Source organism: Pelodiscus sinensis, chromosome 12 (assembly GCF_049634645.1).
Source record: "Pelodiscus sinensis isolate JC-2024 chromosome 12, ASM4963464v1, whole genome shotgun sequence".
Classification (NCBI taxonomy): domain Eukaryota; kingdom Metazoa; phylum Chordata; order Testudines; family Trionychidae; genus Pelodiscus; species Pelodiscus sinensis.
The window spans coordinates 41,208,764-41,234,190 of NC_134722.1; positions in this window are offsets into that span (position 1 = coordinate 41,208,764).

A 25,427-nucleotide genomic window follows, 5' to 3' on the forward strand; every position below is an offset into this window, starting at 1 on the left:
CCAGTGTGGGGAGGAGAGGGCAGGGCAGGGCAGGGCAGGGGCAGTAGCCTGGTGGGCTTGGGGGGGCGGAGCCTTGGGAAGAAGGGGCGGGGCTGAGGTTTGCCTTCCCTCGTCAGCCGTTCGCCCGCTGCCCATGCCTCCCACTGCTCTCTGCCAGTCGGGTAGAGGCCCTGGAGAGAGGGGACGTGCCCAAGCACAGAAGTGCTCTGGTCAGGTGCCCCGGCCACAAGAGACTCCTCTGACCCTCCAAGAAACCCCACAGAGCCCTCTGCCAACTGGGGCGGGTTTCACCCCTCCCCCATCTCAGAAGGCCACGTGGGGAATTCTTGGAGGGGTCTTGGACCCTCTTGTGGTTTTATCCCCGTGGATCTGCCTCGGGAATGGATTTCACCGATTGGTGACGGCGGCGGGGCAGGGACCCTTCTGGAAGTGGGTCAGGGGACCCCTCTGAGGACTCCTCTCCCGCCCTCCACCAGTCACTGTGGCCCCTGCCCGTAGGACCAGCGAGGGAGGGGACTGCACCACATGGGGGAAGTGCCGCGGTCTGGGGCCCTGCCCGCAAGAGGGTCCTGTGACTCCTCCAGGGAGTCTCTCCACCGTCCCCTCCGTACCAGTGAGGGTCACCCCCCCCCCCCCCGCCTCAGGCCAGCTCAGAAGGGAAACGTGCACCAGTCAGAGCAGCCAGTGCCCGACAGTCTAGGCCAGAAGCCTCCATCTCTGGAGCTGAGCAGCCGGCCGGCACCATCGCCCTGGACGCCCCAGCGCAACAGTGCGAGGAAGAGCCCATCTCGCTCCCTGGACGTCTTTCCAGAACTCAGCGCCTGGCCCTTCGGGCTGCCCCTCTGACTGGTGCACGTTTCCCTTCCGAGCTGGCGTGGGGGAGGGGGTGACCCTCACTGGTAGGGAGGGGACGGTGGAGAGACTCCTTGGAGGGGTCACAGGACCCTCTTGCGGGCAGGGCCCCAGACCGTGGCACTTCCCCCATGTGGTGCAGTCCCCTCCCTCGCTGGTTCTACCGGCAGGGGCCACAGTGACTGGTGGAGGGCGGGAGAGGAGTCCTCAGAGGGGTCCCGTGACCCACTTCCCAATGGGACACTCTGCCCCCCGTCGGAGGGACAACTCCCAGCCTGGCTGCATTACACCACTCACTGGGGACAGACCCGCAGTCACGGCGCGCTCCGCTTAGACAGGGCTGACTCCCACGCACGACGCCGCAAAGGGGTTAGGGTGGCAGCCAGTTAGGATCCGGCCCATCGGTCAAACCCACTCTCGGGGCGGCGCTACGGGGCCACGTTCCCTCTCAGGTGCAGAATGACCTTTGTTAGGTGCGGCAGGGGGCACAGGGCAGGGGCAGCGGTACTTGTTCTGGCTGGGGGCAGCCTCGGGGGCGCGGCCGGGGATGGAAGATATGCGGCGCGGGGGAATTATCTGAACTCCTGGACTAATAAATGTATCTCTGCTGTAGACCCTGCGTTGCTGTGAATTCCTCTGTCGCGACAAAGATTGTGTTTGATGTTTGTTTGTCTTGTGGGGTTTGTCTTATTGCTGCCTTGTGCTGTATTGTGTTAAACACAAATCCCGCGTTAGGCAGAAACGGATTAATAGGCATTGCTGACTGTATGTGCAGAAGCTATTGTCTCAGCAGGGCAGAGGCCCAGCAATGCCAGGCACAGCAGCTCCTGCGCGACGTGGGGACGCTTCTGCCCCAGGGAGGTGGGGGGGGGGGCAGCTCCTGTCAAAGTTAAGTTACTGTGCACTCTGTATGTTTAGGCAATGACACCTGCCGTTCAGGCGCCTAGTGCGCCCCCCCCAAGGTCGGCCGGAGAGCACCCTCTGCGGTGTCCTTTTATAGACAGGAACAAACAACTTACATCATTTCTTTACGTACCAGGTTACCACCCTCTCTTGCCTAGTTACCACCCCTCACTGTATGGAAGGGGGGCTCACTTACTATCCTTCATGCTGTCAATTTTGACCCGGTCCTGAACCTAGGTCGGTCTGTGCATTAGTTTTTAGGGAGTTTTTGTACCAAGACATTTCTTATTAAGATGTTCCATTACTCCCCTTTGGCTCATAGTCTGTACCCAGTGCCTCCCTGTGTCCTTCCATGCTCGACCTAACTTACACAATCCCACAGGTATCAATAGGGCTTCTTTCTTGGCTCCTGTGTTACTGAACCAAAGTCTTGCTCACTAGATTGCAGGCCTGTTGTTGTTTCCGTGTTGCAGGCCTTAGGCCTGCTGACTCCATATCACTGACCCTCAGCTTACTACATCTGCCTCTCACTGTCCCGCCCACCACGGCTGCCTCTCGCAGATCCACAGACAGACCTTCCCGGACACAGGAATCAAATCCTCACCTTACAAGAAGTGATTTTTGTTACAAAACAGGAGAGAAACATGATAAAGAGTACTTGTTTCCTTGATGTTACAGAGCAACTGAGGAAACCGAATTAAAACAAAAAACCCTCTGGCACAATGCTCATTTTTACGGGAAGAATGGCTCTTGCGCAAGAGGGGGGGGGGGGTTTCACATCTACACAGCTCCTTTTTGTGCAAAAGCCTCTCGTACAAAAACTGTTGCTAATTAATTATGCAAATGAAGCGTGGCGATAGTCTACTCTGCGCTTTATTTGCACAAGCTTTTGCGGAGAGAGGTTGCGGTATGGACGTAGCCAAAGAGAGCAGGCAGGGAACCTAAATCCAATTCACATTTCAACCCTCTGTCTCGATTGGTTCTCCTGGCCCCCTGGCTGACACCTTTGCTAGGTACCTGAATTAACCCTTTAATCAGCGGGTGCTGGTCAGCACTCCTCCTGTTCATGACACCTTCCCATGGGCCCGCCTCCATGTCGTAGAGCTCAGCAGTTTGGCATTGGCCCCTTTCCTCTGGTGCAGCCAGGTGAGGGGAGAGTGGTCGGTTACACTGTCAGAGCCGCCCAAATAGCTATCTAAGGGCCCACACCCGGGCCAGGCAGTGCTTCTCTACGGCCGCACAGTGCAGCTCCCGGGGCAGCATCGTCCTGACGAAGTTCACAGCGGGGCGCCTCTCTCCGTACAGTCAGTTTGCAACAGCACCACCCCGCCCGGTGTCTGAGGCGTCAGTGAACAGCAGGAAGGGTTCGCTGACGTCCGCATCCACCTACACCGGGCCAGGGATGAGTAGCCCCGGTCAGCACAGAGAGCCCTTCCGCACTTCTCGGTCCAGACCACGTGCTTGGGCCCTTCCTACATGGCTCTGTCCGGGGAGCTGCCAGGCTCTACAGCGCTACTGTCACGCGGCCGGGGAGAAGGTCCCGTTCAGGGTGGGGAGGTTAAATATCCGATATTTGAATAGTCGATTAACCTCGTGAATTCTTACCAGTTACTCGACTATTCTACAGTCCCGGGGGTGGGGAGCAGCAGCCAGTGCGCTCTGGCCCCCTCCCGAGGAGCCCCCTGCCACTCTGCGCTGATGCCTCTGAATCACGGGGTACCAGGTGGGAACTGGTCTTCAAGGAGAGCCAGTTTACAAACCGGCATCATCCGGGACCACGCTGTTGGCCCGCGCTGCTGGCCCTGATCTAGAGGCAGCCGTGCAGGGTGGCAGCAGCTCCTGTCCGGGAGAGCGGTCTGAGCTCCTGGACCCCACATAAGCCAGAACTCAGCCAGGCTCTCTGCCCGCCCACCTCCTAAGGTGTTTGTTCTGCTGCTGCTGCTTCCTTTTCTGCTCCTTCTGCTGCTGCCGCTACCTCTTCTGTTGCAGCTTCTTCTCCTGTCTCGATTTTTTTCTGCTTCTTCTACTGTTTCTTCGTCTGCTGCTTTAAACTGCTGCTGCTTTTTCTTCTGCTGTTTCTGCTTCTTCTGCTACTGCTGCTCCTATTTGTTTTTCTGTTTCTCCTTCTGATTCAAACTGCTGATTCTTTTGCTGCTCCTGCCTCCTTTCTTCTGCTGCTTCTTCTACTGCCGTGGTCTCCAATCTTTTGAATCACAAGATCACTTTTTCAGTTTAAGTGCAATGTAAGATCTACCTCAAACCCAAATGCTCTTGCCCCGCTTCCTTCCTGCTCCTTCTTTGAGGTCCTGGCCCTGTTCTACCCCCTTCTTCCAGGCCTCCCCCTGCTCACTCCATGCCCTTTCCTTGCCCATCCTCTCTTTCATCAGCGTTAGGTGGGAGAAGCGATGAAGCTGCTGTGGGGTCCCCTAACAATACTAACCCCTTTGTTCGACTCCTGTGACAGCCAGTGACTGTCTAGGAAGGAGTACGGCAGAAAGGGATCTAGGGGTTATAGTGGACAATATGCTGAATATGAGTCAGCAGTGTGATGCTGTTGCAAGAAAAGCAAACATGATTCTGGGATGTGTTGTGAGGAAGACACGAGAAGTCATTCTTCCGCTCTACTCTGCGCTGGTTAGCCCCCGGTTGGAGTATTGAGTCCAGTTCTGGGCATCACATTTCAAGAAAGATGTGGAGAAATTGGAGAGGGTCTTGAGAAGAGCAACAAGAATAATTAAAGGTCTAGAGAACATGACCTATGAGGGAAGGCTGAAAGAATTGGGTTTGTTTAGTTTAGAAAAGAGAAGACTGGGGGGGACAGGATAGCCATTTTCGGGTATCTAAAAGGGTGTTATAAGGAGGAGAGAGAAAACTTGTTCATCTTTGCCTCTGAGGATAGGACAAGAAGCAATGGGCTTAAACTGCAGCAAGACAGCTTTTAGTTGGACATTAGGAAAAAGTTCCTAGCTATCAGAGTGATTAAACACTGGAATAAATTGCCCAGGGAGGTTGTGGAATCCCCATCTCTGGGAATATTTAAGAGTAGGTTAGATAAATGTCTATCAGGGATGGTTTAGACAGTATTTGGTCCTGCCTTAAGGGCAGGGGACTGGACTCAATGACCTCTCGAGGTCCCTCCCAGTCCTAGTATTCTATGATTCTATCATCTGGTGGCGCGTTATTATTCATCAAAAGGCCAATTAAGGTGAATCGAACATATGCCCAATTTATGAAGGGTAAATTTACAAAATAGGGGATTCAGCGGATATTAAAAAGTGGTTAACGACAACCAATAAACAGTACAGTAATCAATTCCCAAAAATCACAAGGAAAAGGAAAATTTCGGCTGAGTCCAATTGGCATGGTCCGTGTAATAACCAAAGTTTATAGCAGCCTTCTTGAAAGTTCCCAGACTGTCGCTCAGGAGCTCAAATCTCGCAGCTCACCGAGAGCTTTGAGAGGAGCCCTGAGAAGAGCCCTCCGAGTCCTCTTCCCTGCCGATGGTAAGTAGTTCTCAGGGTGGCTGGCGATGGTCTTCAGTGGAGTCTCCCGTAAGGCTGCAGTTGTCTTGATCCGGAGTCTGATGTCCTGTGAGGAAACCCCCGCGCACCCTGCCTCTGGGACGGACATCCCCAAACTGTCCAGCTATCGGCCTTTTATCCCGTCTCAGGCGGGAAATCCCTGCGAGGGAAACCCCTCAGAGTCTGCCCCTGCTAGGGAGACCCTGTGTGTGAACTTCTGAGGTAAAGCCAGGTCAGACTGGACAGTGTGTGTTTGTGAGAATGACAGACACACAAACACTGAGAGTGACAGAGATTTGTGCATTGCCGAGCTCCCTCCATCCCCTGCTCTCTGTGTGGAGATAGGGCATAAGAGTAGAGGGAGGGAGGAACACCCTGACATCAGAGCCCCCCCTTCTCCTTCCCACACCCTGCACAGCAAGCAGGAGGATACCAAGGGGGCAGCTTCAATGCAGAAGGCAGGAGCAGCATGAAAATGGGGAGAGGAGCAACTGAAGCGTTAGCCCTTGAGAGCTTCCTGGACAAACCAGCCAGGATCATCGGCCAGAGGCTCTGAGATCTGTCATTAGACCCCGATCCACTGCTCGGTGACCACTGCTCGACTATTTCTGCTGCTGCCGCTTCTTCTGTTGCTGCTCCTTCTCCTGCCCCTGCTTGTTTTCATGTTTCTTCTGTTTGTGTTGCTGCTTCTTTGGCTACTTTTTCTTCTGTTGTTTCTTTTGCTGATTCTTCTGCTTTTGCTCCTTCTTCCTCTGTGGCTGCTACTTACTCTGCTGTTGCCTCTTCTGCTGCTGCTTTTCTTCTTCTTCTGGGCTGTGTCTACACCCCACCCCTTTTCCGGAAAGGGATGCAGATGAGAAGTCGGAATTGCAAATGCAGCGGGTATTTAAATTTTCCCCGCTCCATTTGCATGAACATGGCTGCCGCTTTTTTCTGGCTCGGGGCTCTGCCGGAAAAAAGGGCCAGTCTAGACAGGGATCTTTTGGGGAAAAAAGCCTTTTCCGAAAGGTCCCTTATTCCTCTTAAAATCAGGACACAGCCCTGCTGCTGCTGCTAATTCCTCTTTCTTCTTCTGCTGCTTCTTCAGCTTCTCCTATTCCTGCCTCTGCTTCTGCTGTTCCTGCTGCTCTTTTCTTCTTCTGCTGCTGCTGCTGCCTCTTTTCTTCTCTGTTTCCTCTACTGCTTCTGCAGCTGCTGCTGCTTCTCTGGCTGCTGCTGCTCCTTTTTCTGTGGATACTTCTGCTGTTGCTGCTATTGTGCTACTTCTTCTTCTCCATCTGGTGTTTGTTTCCTGTTGCTACTCTTTCTGCTGCTGCTACTTCTTTTTCTGTTCCTTCTTCTGCTGCTCCTTCTGCTGCTGCTGCTTCTTCTGCAGTGCTGCTGTTTCTGCTGCTTCATCTGCTTCTATGGTTCCTTCTGTGGCTGCTCCTATTTGTTTTTCTGCTTCTCCTTCTTCTGTTTGTGCTTCTGCTTCTTCTGTGGCTGCTGCTGTTTTCTTTCTTTCTTCTGCTGCTGCTGTTTCTACTTCTCTCAGGGGATGTCTACATTTGCCCCCTAGTTCGGAGTAGGGAGGCAAATGAAGTGTGGGATTTAAATATCCCATGCTTGATTAGCATATTTGCAGCCGGTCGCCATTTTAAAATGCCAGTCGCCCGATTTAACTCACCGTATGTAGACACAGTAGTCCGATTTAAAACCCTTCCCTCGATTTAACTGTTACTCCTCATTGCACGAGGAGTAACAGTTAAATCTCGCGCTTCATTAGCAACTTGGGTATGCTTCATTTGCCTCCCTCGTCCGAACTAGGGGACAAGTGTAGACACACCCCCACTCAATAAGGAGCAGCCAGAGATCATGACGCAGGGATGATCCCCAAAGCCTTATACTGCCCCTCTAGTGGAGCAGGCGGGAAGTGGGGGGGGAGGGGTGACCCACAGAAATTAGGAGCCTGCTGGAAGTCTCCAGAGAGCTGTCACCTCTGCACCTGGGAAGGGAAGGGGGAGGGGCTGGCTCCTCAGGGGCTGGGCCTGGGCATCTTCTCTCAGGAAGCAGGGGAAGCCTTGTGCCCGGTAGGGAGCTGGTTCCATCACTGTAGCCGGCTGGGCCCTTACCCCGCTCTGCCCTGTCAGGAGGAGGGGAAGGGAACTCGGGGGCTGAGGTGGTAACAGAGCATCTCCCTCCCTCCCATTTAACACTCCATTGGCATCCACAGCAAAGTGTGGGACACTTCCGGCCCACGCAGCCTCCTCAGCACCTGCCCTGCTATCGACAGGCACATTTGCCTTCCCTCTGCCTCCTCTGCCTGTTCCAGTGCGAGAGGAAACCGCAACATCCTCTGGGAGGAGGGTCCCAACTACGGGATGGTTTCCCTCTGCTCCCATTGAATGCTCTGTTCCCTTGAGACTTTCATCCTCCTTAAGAGCACTGGGGCTCTCAGACTGGAGGTGGGACAGTACTACTGTGTCCCGGAAAGTGTCATCAGCATAGCTCTCTGCCTCCCTTAGCTCCTCCAGTTCAGGCACCCTGGCCTCTCTGAGGGTCAGGCGCTCCTTGCAACGGGTGCACACATACGCCACCCGCCCACAGGGCAGGTAATTATACATGTTACACTCGACGCAATAAACAGGATAGCCCCCACTCTGCTGCTGGGCTTCTGTCTCCATTTTTCTAATGAATAAGTTTAAGTATAAACTGGGATTCTTTTTAAACCTCTGGAATATAGATTATAATACAAGTTATGTTTTAAAGAAGGTCAGAATTCACTAGTGCCCTCTAACCTCCCCTCTAAACTCCCTGTTAGCTGTTCCTGTTCGCAAGCTCCCTGGGCGCTGAGTCACAGGCTTATATAGCTCTGGTAGCCCCTCCCCCTGACTGAGGCTCAGCCAATTAACAGAGGCTTCTAGGTTTCAAACCTTTTAGAAGCTCCTTCAAACAAACAAACAGACAAACAGACAAACACAAGCTCAGCACACAGCAAATAACTCCCCCCCACACAAACACACACTCCAGACAGCCACTTACCACAAGGGTCCCCCTTTTACACCTCTTTTATCTGGAGAACTCCCTCTCCAAACTCCCTGTTAGCTGTTCCTGGTCGCAAGCTGAACAGGACTTCACTTGACTGCGTACTGAAATGTTTCTGTGTTTGTCAAGTAGCTTGCTAATGTTTTCAGTGCCAAAATCATCCCTGATTTCATGTGGGGGAAGTGAGGCAAAGAAAAAAGTTGCCCGTTCATTAGTTCATTCTCTGGAAACCTCTTACTCAGAGGCTCACACAGCAGGGAGATGAAACGTAGAATAGGTTCACTGCTGAACTGGTCATCAGTTGTGGTTGATTTGATTTGATTTTTCACACTGTTTCTCCAAGATCCTGCCCTCTCATCCTGCGGCTCTGGGCCCTTGCTAACTGCACAGCCTCACGTGTTGTCAAAGAACCTTTCTGGGAGCATTTAGTCAGATCTGCTAATTCATAAAATACAGGACTATGTAGCACTTTAAAGACTAACAAGATGGTTTATTAGATGATGAGCTTTCGTGGGCCAGACCCACTTCCTCAGATCAAATAGTGGAAGAAAATAGTCACAGCATATATACCAAAGGATACAATTAAAAAAAATGAACACATATCAAAAGGACAAATCACATTTCAGAACAGAAGAGGGATGCGGGGGGGGGGGGGGGAAGGAAGGTGAATGCCTGTGAGTTAATGATATTAGGGGATCTAATCTATCAAGATCTGGGGAGCTTGAGAAACATGCTGCAGTCAGCACCAGCCAGTGACCTATTTGCAGCAAGGGCAAATGAGAAGGAAGGAGAGGGATCCACTCCACCAAGAATATCAAAGCGTAATGTCTATGAAAAGTTATAAGGAGCTGAGATTAGAAACTGTCGAGATCTCAGTAGTAGGCTGGAATTCTGGTTTCAGTCACCCCTGTGTAAATTCGCCTCCCCCGCCACATGGATACTCCTCACGTCAGTGTTTTTAAGATCAGATTCTGATCAGTCACACCACAGTAAATCCTTGGTTATACAGGAGACGTGACCCTGGATTCACAAGGGTGTCAATGAGCAGGCTTTGAACCATTGTTAACATGGTCATGGAGAATGCCACTGAAATGAAAGATTTTGAAAGCTGTGCTCCATGGATTTCTCAGAAAGCAAAGAGCGGGGCATAAATCCCACTGCTAATTTGTGCATCAGAACGTCAGTGATGTTTCCGCATGTGAACAAAACACGAGACACAGGAAACGACTCCAGGGGCTACTGGATTAAGTGATCAAAACTGCAGCAAAGATGAAAAATCTAAATGAGAAAATAAACTTTTCTGATATCATGGAGGATGATCTGGAAAAAAACACAGTTGGTACAAGTGTTGCCGGACTGCAATTAAGAATCTCTCTCTCCTGATGAATAGAAGCTAACAATGTGAAATGCAACAGAGACTACTGTGGGGAGAACAGAAAATTCTGGAGCTCTTACAATTTTCCCTGTACTATTCTACCAGATTCAGATTTGCTGCCCCACTTTCCAAATATTGTTGTATCAGAAGTGCAAAGAGCCTGAAGAAAAAACTGGAAAGTTGCTCACTCATTTAAGAAATGTAAGGAAGCCACTCACATTAAAGAGGGTCGCCACCGCAATATAGCCAATATTCAAAATGACAACATGGAAGTAATTGGAAGGACAGTGGACATGTTTTTCGAAGAAGGCTGGAGAAAAGAAAGTAAACTGGAAAACCATGAATTGGATATGCAATTTGAAAAAATTTGGAAAGAAAATTTCAGAATTGGTGCCCCTTTTTTTACAAAACCATGAAATTCATGAAAAAATTGAGTTCTATCTGCAAAAAGACTTGGATAACAAAGGGAGTTCAGTCAGAAGATACGAGCAGCAAAAAGCCTGAGGAATTCTAGAATTAACTCTGTCAAAATGAGAACCAAACATTTAGACTTTTGATTGACCAACCAGTGAAACATTGGTTTAAAAAAAAAACAAAAACGGTTACAGAAAACAGAAAAAACTGCTGAAACGCTGATGGCCAAATGTAATAGTTACATTGAAGAGGGTCTATTTCAAGGTAGACTGATGAACATTTTGCAGGAAATTGTTACATATGTTCAATGAGAAACTTTCTCTATATTTAAGAGCCATTATTTGAAAAAAGATGCCCAACAACATAGAGCCAAGGACTTCAGTGATCAGTGTCTCCAGCTTGCCTTAATGGATTATGTTAGCAAAAAACTCGGGCTAGAAATAGCAAATGACTCAGCAGTGGACAGTCTATTGAATGTGCCAGCTGGACTTTTTCTTCAGTTCACTGTGCAGAAGAAGCTGTTTGAACATGAGAACTTCAACTATGTGAAGTTTGTCAAAGCTTGAATACAAAGGCACAGATTAGATTGGTACCAACAGGCTGAGGATTTGGAAGATCCTGAGGAAGAAGTCAAAGCACATGCTTTGGAGAGGATACAGGAAACATTTGCTATGAAATAAACACACAGATATACTCCTAAATGAGATACCGATATGATCGGATGAAGTCACTGGATGGGCAAAAATGAACCATTTTCATCTACTCTTTGCCCCTTTTAGCCTATAGAAGAGGGGCCCACAGTGCTTCACGTGGGCATTCTTGGGTGTGGAGATTGCACTTGAATAAATAGGAAATGAAATATGCAGCCACTACAGTTCTGCAGCCAAAGTCTTAAAAACTGCCCTTCCGTACAGGATCAGGGATTTGGTTTTAATTGCTATTCTTAATGTGCTAAGCAAGTGCTAGTATGATCGGATGAAGTCACTGGATTTCAAAACAGATTTGAAAAATCCAACTTCACACACACATGTAATTTCATCTATTAACACCATTCATAACATCAGAATAAAAATCTATTTTGTAATACGAGACAATTTGAGGTTTCTGGAGTGCTAAACCCAGTCGCATTTCACCAGAGCAGTGGTGACAGCCAATAACCATCTAATTCACTCCAAGAACAGGGCAGCTCAACTCATTTAAGTATCAATACCCTCACCCAGACAACTAGTATCTCAGGGTAGCGTACACAATAGCCCAATAAAATGCACTTTCTTAGAAGAGCTGGGACAGTCTCATTCCGGATAGAAGATTAGCTGCATTTCTGGCCCAGTTATAATTGGGACAGTGCACCGTGATCAGAAGTTAGCAAATCCCATGCCATTAATGGTGCACTCTGTCCTGACTCCACCCTTCACCTACAGTCTGTCTCCTCAGCTCTGCTCCATTTGGCTCATGCCATCATCTCCTTTCCCTCATTCCCCTGTTCCTGACGACAAAGCTCTTCAGAGTGACTGGTGGATCTTGCCATCTAGACAGTAACTTGTAGCAGCTCAGGGTTGCAGTGCAGAAAGAAACCTACTGAAAAGAACCAGGATTCTAAAAGAAGCTGAAAGAAGGTGCTGCTGGCACAGAGCAGAGAGCAGAACCTCATTCTCTCCCCCATATCCATCAGGAAATAGATGGTCTTGGTGGCTAAAGACTAGGACAGGTGGGTTCTGTTCCTGGTTCTGAGATGAGCATGTGGGATAGTGGATCAGACATGCTGGGAAGAAGATTTCTGGGTTCCATTTCCAGCTCTGCCACTGAATTGCTGTGTTAGTTGGGTAATTTCTCTTAACCTCCGTATGCTTCAGTTTGTCGTGTAAAAGAGGGGATCGAGAATCTGACCCACCTCTCAGCAGATTATGCTGCCTAATTCAAGAACGTTCATAACGTGCTCAGAAATACTCTGATTGGAAGACGTTTAGAAAGGGTAAGTTGTTAGGATTATTATTAATTTGGTAAGAAGTGTGTTGGGGCATGGCAGAAACGTTGGTTCCTACAAACACGAAGGGTACGTCCAGGGGCCAGATGTAGCCCACCTAACACTTCAATCTGGCCTATGGACTGCATCTGGCTGCTTTCTGTTTATATCCTGCTGCCTCTGCCCCCGAGTTTCCAGGCAGTGGCTCACGCAGCAGGATCCTTTTTAAAAGGCTTGTGGCTCATGGCTATAGTGCTAAACCAGCAGGAGTCAGAGCTGCGATGCCTTTAAATAGCCGCAGAAATCGTGGGCAGGTGCCAGGCACTGCAGTAGCAGTAAGGCCATGAGCCCTTTGCTGTGTTTTCATTCAAAGCCTCTGGCCCCAGACAACTCTGGGGAGAGACAAGTCTCCAGCCCTGCCCATTCTGCCCAAAGCCCCAGCCCTTCATGAGGTGGAGCCAGCCACGACCCCATCCCAAAATTTGTAAAGTGCCCCCCTGCAAGTGTTACTGGTCCCCCCAATAGACCACCACTCTATTGTGAACAGCCTCATCTCTACAAGATGCCATATAAGAGTCACCAACGTCTGAAAGCTTGTTCCTAAATGAAAGTAAACCCTGCCTCTCCCCACTCACTAACACTGCGGTCTAGTGTTAAAGGGCCAGCCGGCTCTGCAGGATAGAAATCCTCTTCTTTCTTAGGGTACAGCCGCACTGCAAGCTTATTTTGGGAAAAGCTATTCCAGAAGATCTAGAAAGAGAGCTTCAAACAGTTCTGAAGTGGCCTGACACAGGGCAGACTCATCACAATGTCGCCTCCAGTCTTGGGAATTAGCTTGCTTGGCTCTCCGGACACTTCCCTCTAGCTGGGGGCTCCCCATGTTTCTCTTTGCTCCTGGCATCCTCCCCAGGACACTGCCCTCCAGCAGGGCCCACTCCAGTGTCTGAGCCCCCTTCCAGAGGTTGGTGTTTATCCTGCTTGCACTTCAGGGTTCTCCCTTCCCAGGGCACCCCAATGCCTTCACCCAGGTCCCCTGAACCCCCTTGCCTCAGTGACCCACTGCCAGTCTGCATCTAGCCCTGAGGGGCAAACTACAGTCTGGAATGGCCACTCAGCGCTGGCAAAGCAGTGTGGACCTGCTGCCCCTGCCTAGCATGGCTGCCTCACTACCTCACAAGTAGCCTAAGGCCTTGCTTCAGGCTCTGCAGCCTGGGGCCTTGCTTGGCCACCGCTTCCCCAGATCTGCCCTACCTCCAGGAAGCCACCTGCTTCCCTGGCAGTCAGGCCCCTACTACTCTCTCTCCACACCCCCACTCAGTTCTCCCTCTGCCTCCTGGAGTCCTCCTTTATATGGCCACCAGCTGGGCCCTGGTTAGCTAGAACTGCCTCAGCTGGGGCTTTGCTCGCAGCCCTTGCTCAAGGCTGGGGTTTTGCCCTTAAAGGGCAAGTGCAGGGCAAATGCCCCGTCACAGGCCCACAGCAAAAAATTATTATCCACCCCGTATTAATGCATCCCAGAATCATGTTTGCTTTTTTGGCAGCAGTGTCACATAGTTGACTCATGTTTAACTTGTGGTTCACTATGACCCCTAGAACTCTTTCAGCAGTGCTCCTTCCTAGATCCCTTTCAGCAGTACTCCTTCCTAGACAGTCACTTCCCGTTCTGTATGGCTATGTCTACACTGCACTGGTTTTGCGCAAGAAATATGCAAATGAGGCTAAGCGTGGAATATTGCTGAGCTTCATTTGCATGCCTAATGAGCAGCCACTTTTTGCTCAAGAGGCTTTTGTGCAAGAAGGAGCTGTCTACACTGCTCCTTCCTGTGCAAGAAAACCCTCTTGCGCAGAGCCGTTAAACTGCTTATTTTCAGGAAGAACGTCTCGGTGCAAGAGGGGTTTTTCTGCACAAGAAGGAGCCGAGTAGACAGCACTTTCTTGTGCAAAAGCCCTTTCTGCAAAAATGGTGGCCAATTGGGTATGCAAATGAGGCACGGTGATATTCATCCCTGCGCCTCATTTGCATATCTTATTGCGCAACAATGCTCAGTGTAGACATAGCCTATGTGTGAAATGGATTGTTCCTTCTTAAGTGTAGCACTTCACAATTGTCCTTATTAAACTTCATCCTATTTACCTCAGACCATTTTGAATTATGACCCTATCCTCCAAAGCAGTTGAGACCCCTCTCAGCTTAGTATCATCTGCAAACATAATAAGCGTACGTTCTATGCCGATATCTAAATTGTTGATGAAGCTATTGAACAGAGCCAGTCCCAAGAACAGACCCTGCGGAATCCCACTTGTTCTGCCCTTCGGACGTGATAACTATTCTCTGGGAACGTTATCCAGCTAGTTAGGCACCCACCTTATAGAAGCCCCATCTAAGTTATATTTGCCTAGTTTACTGATAAGAAGATCATGCAAGAACATATCAAATGCCTTACAAAATTCTAGCTATACCATGTCCACCACTCTCCCTTATCCAACAAATTCCTGCAGTCTAGAAGTAGCTTCAGTGCCTGCTGGACACCCACTGCCCTGTGCCAGGCATCACACACTCTGGGGGCAAAAGACACGTCCGAGGGGTGGGCAGCATTTGGGAGCCAGCAGGAAGAGGGAAATGAGGACACACTTGTCATGCAGTTTGCCCTCTGATCCAGTTGGTAGCTGTGCTGAAGACAGGAACGTAACCTCAGCCACAGCCCTGGCACTGGGGGCCCCACGCTGGCCTCACGTCTTCTTGAGCTGTGGGGTGCCGACCAGCGCTATGCTGGAGAGCCCCTTCGCATCACCCAGCACCCGTCCTGGTCCCGGTGGCTCTGTCCGGCTGTGGAGCGGTGGAGCTTAGATCAGGCTCAGCATCCTTGTGCTGGCCAGGCCCGGCTCCATGTGGCCTGTTGGCAGCTGCCTTCCAGAGTAACATCCTGTTCCTGCTTTAGCTGGCGGAGCTGCAGCTGGGCTTTGCCTGGGCTAGGGCCTGACAGGTGCAAACCAAGCTCCAGAGGCGACTCGGGTGGCTCCGTCCCTCCCAGCAGGGGAAAGTTTCAGGTTGGGCTTCGCTGGCTCCGCCCCGGAGCCTGAATGGAACCTTCTGGCCAGACAGAGCCTGGGGGCCGGGCGGCGCCCGAGAGCGACAGCCGCTCTCTGGGGGGGCGTGCGCGGGGCGGTGCGCTTGGAACCCGGCGCTGGCTGGCGCTGGGGGGAGACAGCGGGTGGGTGAGCCACTGGCACCCAGCCGAGCACCGTGTGTTGGGCTGGACGGGGCGCGTCGGTCTCTGCTAAATGCCCCCCCACATTCACGCAGGCTGTAAACTGCGCAGGATCAGCATCCTCCCAACCTCCCCTCTCCGCCCCATGGCCGGCGGGTCCAGCAGCCTTCCTGCTTGTGGGGATTTGGCCCCACCCCATGGCCACCCAGCTGGGATCTGGCCCCCTGTCTCCAGTTGAGCCCCGGGTGCTTGGCACTGCCTGATTGCTGCTCCTCATTCCAGGGTGTGGTGGGAGCTGCAAAGTGCCCCAGTCACCTTTGTACTGCATTGCCGCTGACACACGTCTCCAGCAAGTACCAGATCCCCCCACGAACTGACAGAGCAGCTGGGTCTTGCTTAGTGGAGGTTGGTCAGAAAGGGCTTAGGCCCTGCAATGGGGTTCACTCCCCAGGGCAGCGCCACCTGCTGGTTGCCCCAGGAATTAGTTTGCAGAGCTCACATGCCCTCTTCTGAGGGTGCCTTGTCTGTCAGGAGATCCCCGCCCCCACTCTACAGGTGCTGCAGGGTCTTCTTTATGACTCAGCCATGCCACAAACTGGGTGCCCCCTTTCGAGGGGAGGGGCACATATCTCACAATACTGCAAGACCCAGAACCCACCATTCTGGGTCCCACCCCAGGGCTATCAGATTTTGCTGCCTCGTCCTAACTCCCTCCACCATTATTAAGGGCAAAGCAGTAAACACAATAACAGTAGCTCAGCTGCAGAGTGGTGGACTGTAGGAGCGGCTCAGCAAGTTACCCCGGGGTGTCTGGTTCAACGCCTGCTCGAAGGAGAGTGTCTTTTTCCTCCCCTGCTCAGGCAGAGCGAGAGAAGAAAGGCAGCTTTTGTCTGCGTGAGGCTGCTCCCCGAAAAGCAGAGCGCCCTGAGCCCACCGCAGCCAGCTCCTCAACAGTCACAGCCCCCACCCCTGGGAATTTCTGTTGTCCCTCAGTGGGACCCACCGTGCATGGAGGGGAGGGGGCAGGGCTAGGCCAAGGGAAGGTTCTGCCTCCTGCCTTCCTTCCCAGTAGCTTTCCAGTACAAGCCAGCTGTGGGTGTCCGCGCTGCCCCGGGCCTGGCTGTGGGATGGGAGAAGAGTTACCTGGGCGGGGGGGCTGGTCTCTGGAGGGAGGCCTGAGTGTATTGTGATGTCATGTGTGACAGCAACAAAGACTGTGGCTGCAGCGTTCTTGTCCTGCCTCCAGTCCAACTGGCTGGCAACGGCCGGCGCCCAAGGATCCGAGAGACGAGAACTGAGCCTCTGTCAAGAACCTCAGGCAGCCGCTGTCCCCGCGGGCGCTGGAGAGAGGATGAGTCTGTACAGAAGGTAATTCCCGGAGCCTTTCCCAGCCCACCTCAGAGATTGGTGCCTCCTCGGCCTAGGGACGGGTGGGGGCTGGGGCTGCAACAGGCGCTTCCCAACACTCCGTTTTGATTTGACTCAGGGCATCTTCCCCTCTCCTCCTGCTTCAGCCTTTCCCGCGCTCCTGAGGCAGATGGGGATGATTTTCTCTCACTGCTGACTCGTGGGGGCGAATTTCCATGTTTCTTACCTAAAGGGAACATCACAAAACTTGAGTAGAATTTGGGTTTATGTCTCCATGACGCTTATTCCTCTTGGAGGTGCCCCTAATGCATCCCCGGCCTTCAGGGTGGGCAGAGAAATGTTTGGTCTCAAGTAATGATTGTCCAATATCCGTGTGTTCGGACAACATCCAGCTCAGAATGTGCAGACTTGAAATAACAAAGTGCCATTTGAATTCTAGTGAAAATGATACCGCTCTACTGCCAGGGCCAGGCTCTCATGTGGGTAGTTCTCTCAGAAATGCAAAACTCCATACAAATTCCTCTCTACCCCCTCCAGACTATAAAATATCTCTGTAAATAACCAGTGAGGTTCCATTCTAGGAAACGGATTTAAATAAACTGCTACCTCATTTTGTCATGAGTCTTGGCTGTGATTTCTTTATCATTTTTGTGGTGACCTACGTTCTGATTTGATGTTCTAAGTAGTGTGTAAAGCTCTTCATTGAATGTTCACTGGTTCTTTCCCCCATGCTAATGGGTTCCAGGTTTTGAAATACTTGACAGGAATGAAATGTCTGTTCAGCTGATAATCCGTCCTTCCGGTGCTTCAAAGCTGCTACTTAACAAGCTTTTATTTCTCTTACTGGCTGTGACGGACCGGGCCATGTCTGGGCACAGCTAAGGGCGTCCACTTAGGGCGAATTGCTCAAATCCGGGGTTCCTTACAGCCCCCGACTGGCGACCTCTCCACACAGGCCACGAACCAGTCTCACCGAGCGCTTCAGCTGCCTGCCTGAAGCCTCCCGAGCAAAACCCCTCCGACACCCCAGCAATATCCGTGCCCCAGATGGCCCCGGGCCTATACACAGGTGGGGGGTCCTAGCACCCAATCCCATTTACCCCGAACAAGTCCTGTCCGGTTCCAAGAAACCAGCCACAGATCCCTGGTCAATTTACCCTCTGGATCTTACCCACAAATCACGCTGGGCCAATCCTTTAGAATCTAAAACTAAAGGTTTATTAACACAAGAAAGAAAAGCCTGAGAGTAAGGTTATTAAAGTACAGTACGTTACATGCACCGAATCTCCCAGTTCTCGATGCAGGCTCTAGCAGAGGTGTTGCAGCTGCTGGTTTAAAAGTTCTTATTGCACATCCTGAGATCAGGATGAGTTCACAGGTCTTCCGGGCTCTTCAATCCCTGCAGTGCTGCTTCTGGGATGAAGTGCTGAGCTGAGAACCAAAATGGCATCGACCACATGGCCTCTTTATACTCCTTCCTGGCCTCTTCTTGTATGCAGCAAGTCACCTGGTCAGAGGCCAATCTCTATGTTTCCTGCTGGCTGCCCTCAGGTGACAAATCCCATTCTTTGGGTGTGTCCATAGCCTATTGAGAGTCATTGTTCCACAGGGCTTTGCTACTCAGCCTGTCCATAGCCATGCTTAACCACATTCACAGAAATATTCAGCTTCCACACAGATTACAGATTCCTACCTACACACATAGACATTAAACACTCACATAAATAGCGTACGTAAGATCAACAAACAACAATCTCCCACTCAACACCCCACATGGCTCCCCCCACACCAATTTCTGGGGCCAACACCCCCACCTAGGGGTGCACCAGCGATCTGGCTGCTTCCCTCCAATTCAGCAACGTGACACCCCCAACGCAAAATTGATGCAGGAAGTGATGCCAGTAACTTCACTGAGGGCATCACAGGCCTCCCCCAACAAAATGGTGGCGTGCCTCAGTTTCCCTTCTTACACAGGACCTTCTGGCTGGAACCCTTTTTGTCCTGTAAGAAGTTCCAAGACCAGTTACAAGTGTTAACCACGAAATAGCAACATCACAATGTCCCCTTACATACCGTCTGTCGTTTGGTACATCTCCAGACAGATTACATGGTATTTTCATAAGCTCATGCACCCTGTATACCGTTACAATTCTCTGCAACAATAACACATTGGTTACAAGAATTAACATCAGTAACAAGAACAATCCTATACCAGGTGTATACTGAAATTCTCCATCAGGCCCCTTCTCTGGCCCCACACCATTGCAGTTTTGGCCCCTCAGGTTTAAACTGCAAATCTTCTTGGCCAAAGCAAGTCTTGCCCCTCCCCCTTGTCCTCAGGGCCCCAGGCCTGAAACCTCTGGCCAGACCAAGACAAGGGGCTGGCTGGGCGTGACTCCCTGGCTCACAACGGCCCTGGAATTCTCCCCCTTCCCCCACTCAGTGGGGTAACAGCAGTAAGCTGTAGACTCCCAAGTCTCTTCTCTGTCCACCTCCAACCTCTGTTTCCACATGGAACCAGATATCAACTTCCCTGATTGAGTATGAGTGTCCACAGTGTCCAGAGATGGGAGCATAACTGCCATCTCCTGCATCCTAGGGAGAGTGACCACACAGCTGTTCTGCTCTGCATACTTAGCTACCCAGCCCTTCTCCTGAATCTGAGACACTAAGTTCCCACTCTCCTCATTCACCTGGGAACAATCCTGTCCCACACACACTGACTTCCCAGCAAGCTGGTCACCCACAGTCACTGGGTTAGCAGCCTGCTCCAGTTCTTTGGCTGTTCCTGCCTCATCTGGAACAACCCTCAGTCCCTCTGAGACCTCTCCAACACCATCCACACTAGGTTTCCCTAAACCCAAGTCATTGGAGTCACTGCTAACAGACAAATTCTGTCTGTCAGGCACCAAAACAAGTGCCTCACACAAGAAGCTGCTGCCGTTTACAGGCAGAGCTTTCTCCTGAATGCCTTCTCCCAGCAAGGCCCTGTCACCTCCCTCAGTCACAGCAAACTGCTTGCTACAAGCACTGCCAGGACTCTCCTCCCTATGAGCTTCCTTAAGCAGCAGTTCACCCTTCCCTGGCTCTGCAGCAGCCTTGCCCTGCTGAGCCACAACCAATTCCTCCTGCAATTCCCTTACTCCCTGGGTCATCTCTGGCCCCTCTGGTGGATTCACAGACAATCCCCTCTCAGGCACACAGACAGACCCACAAGAGACAGGGTCGGAAGCACCTTCACTCCCTGTGCAACTCTCTAGATGGCTGTAAACGTCCACACCATCATTAGGCACCAGAGTTAACACACCCTCATTCTCTTCTTGTGCCCGGGCTAAGGGGTCTCTCTGCTCCCACAGAGTCGCTCCCCCCTCTGCCAGCAACACAGCAGCATCAGGCACAATATCAGGGTCACCACTGTCTGGTCTCTGGGGTTCTGGTAAAACACTGACTGACTCTACCTGAGTCGCCTCATCCCTCTCCCCAGCAGACACAAACCTTGGGCCACCCCCTTCCTGGGCCTTAGCCATATCCAGACCCAACTCTGGGACCACAACACTGCTCTCAGCCTTCACAGGCTGTGGGGCACCTTCCTCAGACACAGGAAGAAACTCTTCCCCACACACAGCCAGACAACCAGAGACAGCTTCTCCCTTGTCCCAACACCTCTGGCTAATCTCAGGCATACAGCTAGCCACTGAGACAGCTTCCTTTACTGCCCCACTGCTACTTCCACCAGCCAAATTGCCAGCTTGCACACACTGTGCTTCACACAAGTCAATTTCAGCTTGTGCAGGTTCAATTCCACAAACCTCACCAACCACCAACTCCTCAACTAAAACTTCACTCTGGCCAGCCACTCCAGGCTGCCCCAGAGAAACATTTCCCTGATTTCTGGGCTCTTCCTGCCCTGGTTCTGATTCCAGCCTCACCTCTGAGGCATCAGATGGGCCCTCACCCACAGGCTCACATATAGAGACACTTTCCCCTTGGTTACAGGGAGACTGACCAGCTTCAGGAAACTTTCCACACCCACATGCACCCCCTTCCCAAACCTCCCTGTTAGCTACAGGTAACACAAAAGGTTTGCATTCATACATGCTTTGGGGTTGGGTCATCACATCAGCTGGGTAAAATACGTCTGCCATATCATAAGCATACCCCATACCCAAAGAGTTATACATTGAACCTTCAGGAGGATACAGTCTCTCTTGTTCTTTTAGTCTCTTAAGCTGGAGGTCAAGTCTAGCATTTTCCTCCTTGGCTAGGGCCATCTTCTTTGCATGCTCTGCCTCTTCCCTCCTCTGTCTCTCAGCATATTCTGCCTTTTTCTCCTCAAGTTCCCAATCCATCTCCTTCTGTCTCTTAGCAATTTCTTCATCTGCCTTCCGCCTTCTTTCAGCAGCCTCCTTGCCTTGCTTCTGCTCCTTTTCATCCACATCTCTGGTTAATAACAGCACTACCAGATCTAGTTTAGACGCCCTTTTCCTAAAGGCAATGCCTCTCCCCGAGCACAAATCCTTCAGAGCACTTTTGCTCAGACTCTCATATAGTTCCGGGATCATCGCAGCGGCTCTTTAATCACCCAAACTCTCAACACCAAAAATCAAATTTAGACAGCGTGGGGTCCTGATCCCAAAGCTCAATTGACCAAGATCTGTGGATCCTGCCGACTACGCCACTGTGACGGACCGGGCCATGTCTGGGCACAGCTAAGGGCGTCCGCTTAGGGCGAATTGCTCAAATCCGGGGCTCCTTACAGCCCCCGACTGGTGACCTCTCCAAACAGGCCACGAACCAGTCTCACCGAGCGCTTCAGCTGCCTGCCTGAAGCCTCCCGAGCAAAACCCCTCCGACACCTCAGCAATATCCGTGCCCCAGATGGCCCCGGGCCTATACACAGGTGGGGGGTCCTAGCACCCAATCCCACCTACCCCGAACAAGTTCTGTCCGGTTCCAAGAAACCAGCCACAGATCCCTGGTCAATTTACCCTCTGGACCTTACCCACAAATCACGCTGGGCCAATCCTTTAGAATCTAAAACTAAAGGTTTATTAACACAAGAAAGAAAAGCATGAGAGTAAGGTTATTAAAGTACAGTACGTTACATGCACCGAATCTCCCAGTTCTCGATGCAGGCTCTAGCAGAGGTGTTGCAGCTGCTGGTTTAAAAGTTCTTATTGCACATCCTGAGATCAGGATGGGTTCACAGGTCTTCTGGGCTCTTCAATCCCTGCAGTGCTGCCTCTGGGATGAAGTGCTGAGCTGAGAACCAAAATGGCATCGACCACATGGCCTCTTTATACCTCCTTCCTGGCATCTTCTTGTATGCAGCAAGTCACCTGGTCAGAGGCCAATCTCTATGTTTCCTGCTGGCTGCCCTTAGGTGACAAATCCCATTCTTTGGGTGTGTCCATAGCCTATTGAGAGTCATTGTTCCACAGGGCTTTGCTACTCAGCCTGTCCATAGACATGCTTAACAACATTCAGAGAAATATTCAGCTTCCACACAGATTACAGATTCCTACCTACACACACAGACATTATACACTCACATAAATAGCGTACGTAAGATCAACAAACAACAATCTCCCACTCAACACCCCACATGGCTCCCCCCACACCAATTTCTGGGGCCAACACCCCCACCTAGGGGTGCACCAGCAATCTGGCTGCTTCCCTCCAATTCAGCAACGTGACACTGGCTTTGATGGGAGCAGAGGGTTACTCATTCTCAACTGGACCCCTGTCTGTAGCCAGAGTCCCAACGTTCTGAGCACAAAGCTGTGGGGTTTAAGAGCAGGCCCCACTAAGAAGCATAGAAAATAGATGGTGACCAGTGTTTCTGCTAAGACAGTCCTGGGCAAAATACGGCCTGTGCACTGGGTCTGGCCCACGGAGGCAGCAGGGAGCCCCAGCCAGGCTCCCCAGTTAGCCACGTGAACCAGGCAGAAACACAGAGAGGAGGGGGGATGTTTTAGGAGCCTCCCTGCCCTCAGCATATTCCCATTTGCCAGTTTCTGGCAGAAACTAGCCAATGCAAAGTGCTTGTTGGAATATCATGCAGCTAATAATACCCCACCCTCCCACCCCCCGGCTCAGTTATCCATGAAGCACATGGCCAGGTAGGCAGGCTAGTCTCTTGGCCACAGCCTGCTTCTGGCACCACAGCCCTTTCCTGCCCCAACTCTCTGCCCCTTCCTCTCAACATACCCAAACTCCCTGTCCCCCTTTGCATCCATCCCCCCTCCCAATCTCCTTCCCCAGATCACAATCCCCTCCTACCCAGGTCACATCCCAAAGCCCTGCACTCCAGTCCCCTGCCCAAGGTCACAATTTTTTGGTAACCTAACTTCTGATTCAATGATAGCGTGTCAAACTTCTCATTGAATGGTCACTGGTTCTTTTCCACATGCTAATGAGGTCCAGATTTTGAAATGCTTGACAGGAATTACATGGATTTTCATCTGATAATCCGTCCTTCCGGTGCTTCAAACCTGCTACTTAACAATCTTTTATTTCTTTTACTTGGTTTGATGGGAACAAAGAATTACTCACTTTGACCTCGGCCCCTCGCTGGCTGTGGGGTTTGAGGTCAATATTGAGGTCATGGGCACTTGTTCGGATGTGTGGCACCCACAGGTTACTAACAAATATCTTAGATATATTTAAAATATTACGGAAGAAAGAATACGGCAGCAAGGGAAAATTGACAAGGTGCCTGAATTTAAATGTTTGTTGAATATGAAATTAAAACCAAAGAAAATAACTATTGCAAAATTTTCAGTAGCCATTTGGTATCTTAGAAGTTTCTCTTCCTTTGAGACATAACTCAAAATTAACCTTTTTCGTGACATACCAAACAAATTCTGTTATCATTCGTATTAACACGTGAAAAGAAATAGTTGTTACAGTTTATGCTTGAAATTAAAGATTATGTCTCTTGGCTTTACACATGTGAAAAAAAACATGAGCATCTTTCTATGGGCAAAAAGTGCATCGAGAGTCTGTTGTTGTTGTGACTTGTGAAACATAAAATTAAACTTTTGGTTTTGACACAGAAAATTCCTTCTTTTCTTTGCTCTATTTAGAAGACCACTAATCACAGCTTCTAGCTGATGATGGGAAGTTAGTTGCTGCTAGTCATCATGATGAACCTTTTCTTTTCTGCCGTTCCAATTCTTCCAGTGTTGCTACACAGCGTCAGGGTTTCCATCTCCCTCAGGGTATGTCTACACTACAGCGTTATTTCGAATTAACTTAATTCAATTAGTTCATGAGAATTAAGGTAATTCGAAATAACGCATCTAGACACAAAAACTAATTCGAATTGGAATTTTTCTAATTTGAAATAGCACGTCCACATTGAGTGGACCCTGAATCGAAGGTAAGGCTGGCTGGAACCAGTGCCAGCAGGGCATCAGGGTCGGACTTAGTGTGTGGGGCTGCTGCCTCAGGTTAGCCAAGGGGTGTGCTTAAAGGGACCCGACCCCCCATCTTGGACAGACAGTTCTCAGGTTTCTCTGCTTGCTGGTCTACCTCGCTGAGGGACAGCAAAGCATTTGTGTCTCCGAGTGCTCTGCCTGCCCTCACTCGGGACACCACGGCACTCTGCAACATGGAACCAGACCTGCCCCCGGGGACTCTGCTGCGTCTCGCGGACACGTTGACAGCAGCCTGGCTGCACTGTCTGCAGGCTGCCATCCGGGAAGACCATCGAGGGGCTGTCAGGATCCAGGGGGCCCTGCGGGACAGCTTCCACCCTGAGGAGCGCTAACAGTCTCCCCGGTCTGCCCCACCGGGGGCTTGTGCACATTCCCCCCAACGTCCTTCCACTTACCCTTCCCTAGCCCGCCCTTCCTGATGTCAAATAAAAGACACGTATTTTCAAAAATAACAACTCTCTTTATTGAAGAAAACTGAGGAGGGGGAATGAAACTGTGGGGAGACTGGGGAAAGGAGGCGGGAGAGGACAGGAGAGAGGGTGGGAGAGGGGAGGGAGAAAACTGGGAGGAGGGAACTGGAAGGGGGAAGCAAGGGGAAGAAGGGGGAGGGGAAGCTCAGGGATCAGGGGTGGGGGTCTCACTGGGCCAACCGCCTCCCAGCATGGCGAGGGAGGGGGCCTCGGCATCCCCGGGGCGATGGGAAGGAGGCAGAGGTTGAGGTGGGGGGTGTGGATATTGAGGAGGAGGGTGTAAAGGTTGAGGAGGAAGAGGTGGGAGGGGGGCAGGAGTGGGAGAAGGGACAGTAGTTGGGGTACAGCAGGCGCAGGACCGGCACGGGGCACCATGCTCTGCAGCAGGACCTGCAGGTTAGCATTTCTGGCTCAGTCCTCTGCAAGCTGCTCCCGGTGGAGCTTCAGGTCCTTCAGCATCCAGGCCTGGAAGGTGCGGTGCATGGCTCGCAGGGCCCCCAGGTGCTGGTCCCTGTACTCCTGCCGTGTGGTGGTGGCCCAGAGCAGGCTGCAGGTGCGGGAGCATGTCCCGGGCGGAGTGGTATGAGCAGCTGGTGCAGCTGTAGAGAAAGAAAAGAAGTGGTCAGTTCTCCCTGGGGACACAGTGGATGATGTGACCGTGCCCTGCACCGTGAGAGCCGCTGTGCTTGCACAGAGGCCATGGTCAGGATGTCTGGCTCTGCCCGGGACTGGGAGCTGCCCCAAGACGGCACCCAGGCCCCTGTGCCGTGTATAGTGTGGCCGGGGTGGGGGGGAGATGTCCCCTGCTTCCGTGCAGAGGGGGCGTGTGAAGGGAGAGCGTCCTGCTGGGTCCCACCCCGGGGTTGGGAGCGTGTCAGGTCTCTTC